The following is a 6,168-nucleotide window of genomic DNA, read 5'->3' as shown; positions in this document are numbered from 1 at the left end:
TTTAACCTCTCTAAGTCCAGATAGCCTCATTTGTAAGATGAGCAATGCTACCTGCTGTGTGGAGTAGCAAGGATTAAATGATGTGTTGTAAAACACCAAATAGACCCGGGCTCGTAATAGGAGTTCAGAAAGTGTGATTTTTTTCTCCCTCCTCCTTTCATGGTAGTCTTTAACTTGCCTTTATTCTGAAGTTTGTTAAGACTGTTGGGAACTCAAAACATATTTACTCATAAAAACCAGTAGCCCTGGGCTTTGTGAGGTCTGACCCCCAACCCCTGCCTAACTCACTATCCCCATTCTCTTCCCATCACCCTCATTCAGGGACTTGACTTTCAAGACATGGTGGGTTCTTCTGCTGTCTTCCAAATATCCCCTTGGGTTCCCCACCCACAAGCTTTTGCTCCTTCACCCTGGAATCTCAGACCTCTGCTTAGAACTGTCCATCAAATCAATATCCAGGTGAAATCCAAATTCTAGCTCCTCCATTTCCCAATGTTATGCAGAACTGATTTCTTTCCCATCCAAATTCTTATTCTACTTTATCTGACCAAGTAGTAATATGAGCTTTATAATAAAAATCGCAATATATTGCCTTTTGTGGCTGTTATTGCGGGGAGTGTCACATATTCTTATATCCCTCACACTGTTCAATAACCACTTTCTGTGGGATAAATAATAATAGCTGCATTTGTTGCATGCACACTATATGCCAGGCAATATGCTATGGCCTTCATATACATTTGTTCATGTAATTTCCACGACAAGGTTAAAAAATGTATATGGGCCGGGCGCGGTGGCTCAAGCCTGTAATCCCAGCACTTTGGGAGGCAGAGGTGTGTGGATCACGAGGTCAGGAGATCGAGACCATCCTGGCTAACACGGTGAAACCCCGTCTCTACTAAAAATACAAAAAACCAGCCGGGCGTGGTGGCGGGCGCCTGTAGTCCCAACTACTCGGAGGCTGAGGCGGGAGAATGGCGTGAACCCGGGAGGTGGAGCCTGCAGTGAGCCAAGATCGGGCCACTGCACTCCAGCCTGGGCCACACAGCGAGACTCCGTCTTAAAAAAAAAAAAAAAAAATGTATATGACCCCAGTATTCTGGGGGGAGCTAAGGGTCAGCTGGAGTAAGTCACTTTCTCAAGGTCAAGTAGATAGAAACTGAAGGAGCAAAGATTCCAACCCAGCAATGTGGGACTCCCAGCTCTGTGCTCTTTCTACTTCCCAGGAAATGGAGCCTAAGTTAACAACGACAAACTGAAGTCAAGTACTGAGGACATATGCAACCCCTGGTTTGGGTGCAACCTTTATCAATGTCCTATACTGACAGATGACGTAGAGGCAGCCGTTTCTCTGACTGGGGAAGGTAGCCCAAGAAAGCTAAGAAGCTAGAGTCCAAATTTAAGGTCTACGAAACGCCGCAGAAAACATTTATAGTCACTAGGGGGCTCCCTCTCCCTTAAGCAAAAAGCGCAGCACCGCCTGCGCGCAGTAGCCTCTGGACTCCGCCGCTGGGAGGCCACTGGGAGTTGCACGCCACCTCCCTGACGCCCGGTCCATTTTGCCTACATCCCTGTTCGGGCAAATCCCTGGAGAATTCACAGGGCAGTGCCCCAAGCTGGAGCAGTTTTCACAGCCACATCCCGGGCTGCGCTGGATTGAGGATGCTTTGAGGTTCCCCTGGGGGCTCCCTGCTCTCTGCTCACCAAGCAGAGGGGAGTTGGGAAGGGGAGAAGTGCAGACTCAGTAGTGGGTAATCCAGAAATGCATCCCTCGAAGGCCAGCCTGGCCTGGTCCAGGCCCTAAGCTCTCCGGGGAAGGACAGCAGGGAACCCCGCCTTGGCGGGCTCTGCGGGTCCTGCGCCCGGGTAGATTTTGCTGAGATGGGGAGAGGGGACCCCCTCCACGCCCCCGGAGTAGTGAACACCATTTTGTTTGAAAGTATCCTGCAAAGAGAACCCCTTCACGAGGCCATGGCTGCCAGGGGACTCCTCATCCCCACCGGATACTGGGGGAGCCCGGAGAGGGAGGGATTCTGCAGCTGCAACTTGGGGGTCCTCGATGCTGCATTTTAACACGCATCGCAACGCCTTTGGAGTGACATTAAGTGCAAAGAGGCCAATGACTAATCCACACTATTATTATAACTGCAGAAAATAACACAGATCAATGGCAAAGGCTTGAACCGGGATTAGCTAGGAAGGTGGGACAAACCGGGGATGATCCTTCCTCTTCTTTTTTAGATTTGTTGATTTTGGTAAATCATGTATGTATTTAAACATGAAGAAACAGGTGAAGCGAATGTAAATTGGGTTATGAATAATTTCCAAAGGCTTCGCTGTCCCTTGACAGAAGCCAGAAATAAGACAGGCACCAGGCCTGAGCGCTCTGGACAGGGAAGCCCCCGCGTGGCCCTGGGCAAAATCTTCTCGGTGGAGAGAATGCACTCCGGGTTCGAGACCTCACAGGGTGCAGATGCGAACTGCGGTGGCCCCAAGTGGCCATCACTTTGATCATGAGAACAGTTTTCCTATAACGCCCACCCCGCCCTTTGCATCCTGCAATCCCGCGGGCGTCAGAGCGGGTCTTGGCGCGAACCAGGCGGCCTCGGCGGGGTCCCAACGCGGAGGGCAGCCCGGCCGCAGCCCGGGAGAGGCGGTCGCGGCATTGTTTCAGCCCCTGGGGTGGGATCCAGCTGGGGGAGGGGAGGCGGGGTGTCCTCTGGAGCCGCCCCCCGGCCCTCCCCGGAGACCCATGCCTCGGCGCGTCCAGGCTTTGTGATGTCCTGAGTCTCCATGGAAACCCGAGGGAACACGGAGCCGGGTGCTAGGGGGGTCGGTGAGTTCTCCGGCCGCGCCCTCCGTCCGCTAACGGACCCCGGCCCTGCAGCAGGGCCTGCCGGGAGTTGTAGTCTCTAGGCGGCGGCCGCGCGCGGCGCCGAGGATGCGGGGCGCCGCCTGTCCCCGCCTCCCCTTAACCTGCTAGCGGAGGTGGGGAGCGGCGGAGGAGCCGGCCGCGCGGTGATTGGCGGAGGCCGCTCCCAGCCCCCACACGCGCCCCTCCCCCGCTCCCCACTCTGGACTCCCGCGCTGGGCGCGCTGAGGCGGCCCCCGAGCGAGCGCGCGTGCAGCCGCCGCCGCCCCGAGCACCCGCAGCTCCGGCGCCGCGGCGAGACGGAGACGGACCGAGCCACGGGCCCCCGCGGCCGCAGCATCCCGGAGGAGTGGGTGATGGCAGGGGGGTCGGTGGGTTTATCCGCCTCGGGCTAGGACATCCTCCTCTCCCCCTTCTGTTTCTGCGTGAGGTGCACAAAAGGGCGGGGAGCCGGGTGCGCCTGGGGCCCGGCCGCAGGGGACGCGGCGGGAGGTGTGGTTTGGGGTTGGGAGGTGGCCATCAGGGTTAAGCCAGGGCGCTCTTGGGGTCCTCTTTGTACGCCAACGAAGCGCCGTGCCGGGCCCTGCTCACAGTAAGCGTTTAATGTGTGCTCGCGGGGTTGCAAAGCCCTGGGGTGAGGAGGCGCCTCGGCCGAGGGGTTTCGCGCCTAGCACGCAGTGGGCCGCTCCCCTCGCCAGGCGCTGTGCAGTGGACCGCTGGAGGGCTGGGCGGGGGTGCCTCTGGCCGGGGGCCAGTCCTGCCGGTCCCAGGATCTGCGCTGTCCCCGGTCCCACACACCACCCAGATACACACCCTCCGTCCTTCTCGCCTCCGAGTTGGGATCTGCCCAGCCTGGACCCGACCCGGCAGTCTGTTCCACCCGCCTGGCTAACGGAGCGGACGCCTGCAGAGGACTCGCCTGCCGCCTCCGAGCCTCCTGCCTGAGCCACAAAGGCCTCCTGCGGCTGCCCAGCCCAGAGCGGGCGCCGAGCTGGGTCCCTCGGCTGGAGCCCAGCGCGGGAGCCCGCCTTGCAGCATCGATCTCAGCGGGCACCGACGTCGACGCCCCGGGCCTGGGGACGGGGCTGGAGTCTGAGCTGGAGAGAAGCCGGGAGAGGGCGAGGGGAGGCCTGGGTTGAGAAAAGATGGGGATGGGGAAGGCTGGGGAGCTGGCTTGGAACAGGTAGTGGGTCTCGGGGAGCAGGGAGTGGGAACTAGGGTTTGAGGAGGAAAGAGAAGGGGCGGGGGCGGGGGCTGGTCCGAAGAGCGAAGGAAGGAGCTCGGTGCAGGTGGCGCCCGGCGAGGCTGGATCTGCTGAAGAATGGGGAGGGGAGGAGGGATGCAGGCGGGTGGAGACCGCCTGGGTTTGAGGAGGGAGGACGAGAGCGAGGAGACCCGCGCTGTGCGAGGGAGGGGGGCCTCCTGGGAAGGGGAGCCTCCCGAGGAGGGAGGGGCAAGCAGCTGAGAGGCGGTCTCAGGCCAAACGATCCTCAGCTGCAGGCGCGGGGCCCGGCGGCCCAGGTGGCCGGCTGGGCGTGGCCCTCGGACCGGGGCTAGGGACCCAGGATGGCAGATCCGGGACGGGGCTGGGCTGGCTTGGTGAGGAGCTTTGTCTTTAGGCTTGAAACCAGCCGGTAGCGACTCGCTTAGGGTTCTGTGATCTTCCGCGGCGCCCCCCGGCACGCCCTTTTCTCGAGAAGCTGAAAGGCTTTGCCCAGCGGCAGGTGCTGCCAGGGAGGCGGCATGGGGGACGTCTCCCTTCGGGGAAACCCAGAGAACAATAGCCGACCCTGGTGTCCACCCGACGACGAACCAGGTCCCCCCAGGACGCAAGGGTGCAGTTTTCGCGTGCCGGGAATACTGCCTGCGGAACCTCCGGACACGTGCTGTCTTTGGGGCTGTGTGGGGGCCCGGCCCCGCCGGGAATCCCGGGTGGGAGGCGCTCCCCCGGCCTGGGGGCCTGCAGACAGCCACCCCCTCACTCCGGCTCGGGTGCCTTCCGGTGCAGCGCCGCCGCCCGCACCGCGCTGTCCACCCGCTGCCGAGACGCGGCGTGGTTAGCTGCGCGGAGCTGCCGGGCGGCGACGCAGGTGCCAGAGACTGGAGGTCGCCTCGGTGCAGCGCGGGTTCCCCCGAGCAGCGGCTTTGTCTGCCGAGGAGGCCCGAGTCTGCCGCTATGCTTTCTCAGGGGGAGCCGTAAGGGCTGGTGCGGATTGTGGTCAAATTGCTGAGAAGCGGGTGGAAATGATCCGCCAAGGGTGAGGCTCTTGGTTTGGGAGCCGCTGCTTGGGGACCAGTGCTTTTCTTTGCCAGTGACCACACCCAAGCCAGTGCGCCTCTTGCAGACTTCGCCCATATTGTCTGCTGACCTAAGACTGGGGTGGCTCTGTGATAGGCGGTGGTTGCTTGCCCATGGGAAAGCAGATGAACCGAATGGAAGCCTAAAACAGGCTTTCAGCAGGGCTTTCCATGCACTCGGCCTCTTCCCCTCAGTCTAAATACCTTGCAAGTCACCGCTGCAGCGCCTTGACATGTGAAGTGATAGCCAAAGCCAGAACTCTGTGTTGCACTGTTGCTTTGCTAGTTGGTTAGATGACAAGTTAAAGGTGAATCTTTAGTATAAAATTATCATTTTAAATTGCCATTCATTAAAAAAAAAAAAAGCAGGAATGTTTTTGTTCCCAGACTGGGCAATACTTGGCATTGTAGAACTCATTGATGCCACTTACATTTGCCACTAAGTTAACTGAGAGCTCTCTTAACCCAGCCTTGAAATCTCAGGATTTTCTTTCTTAATAAGGTTGGTGCGTAAGGTGAAGGACTGTGCTATGACTGTTGGCTCTTGCCCAGGACAGATGATGGCTGCCAACGTGAAGGCCTCTTGTCTGAGTGTCCTTTCTGGCCATAGGGAGTCAGCAGTAGGCTATGTCTTGCTGGTTTTAAAGGATGGTGTTTTGAGGAGGTGCCTCACAGAATTTACAAAACTGGTCTGGAAGGACTATCTGAAACATTGCTCATTGGTTGTTTTTAACTATATTTTAACCTAATTATATATATGTATATATTAATATGTATATACACACATACACACACATATATATGCATACTATATTTTAACTAATTATATATATATATTTATGCATACACACAAACATGCATTCAGAGTACATAAAAACTAGGAATCTCAATATTAGAAACTCAGAAATCTGACAATGAAGGTTTTTTTCTTGTAAAAGAGCTCCAATGGGAAACATGTTTTCATAATATTACCCAAGGGAACAATTTCAGAAAGGAGT

The 6,168-nt window shown here is 57.2% G+C and overlaps 1 protein-coding gene across 4 annotated transcripts in view; it reads left to right on the top strand.

Moving 5' to 3' along the window:
- Positions 1–3,071: 3,071 nt before the first annotated feature.
- The window catches only part of DPYSL5 (dihydropyrimidinase like 5), a 102,960-nt gene continuing 99,863 nt past the window's right edge, over positions 3,072–6,168 (top strand). Inside the window, exon 1 of one of the 4 annotated variants that reach the window (XM_015111931.3) lies at positions 3,072–3,221. The gene's annotated coding sequence lies outside the window, so the exon portion shown is untranslated. Of the gene's footprint in view, positions 3,465–6,168 lie in introns of all 4 variants that reach the window. The other 3 variants (XM_077959944.1, XM_077959946.1, XM_077959945.1) reach the window with 3 other exon arrangements.

Source organism: Macaca mulatta, chromosome 13 (assembly GCF_049350105.2).
Source record: "Macaca mulatta isolate MMU2019108-1 chromosome 13, T2T-MMU8v2.0, whole genome shotgun sequence".
NCBI lineage: Eukaryota > Metazoa > Chordata > Mammalia > Primates > Cercopithecidae > Macaca > Macaca mulatta.
Note: the sequence above shows the minus strand (reverse complement) of the source record. Positions and strands in the feature narration are given on the sequence as shown.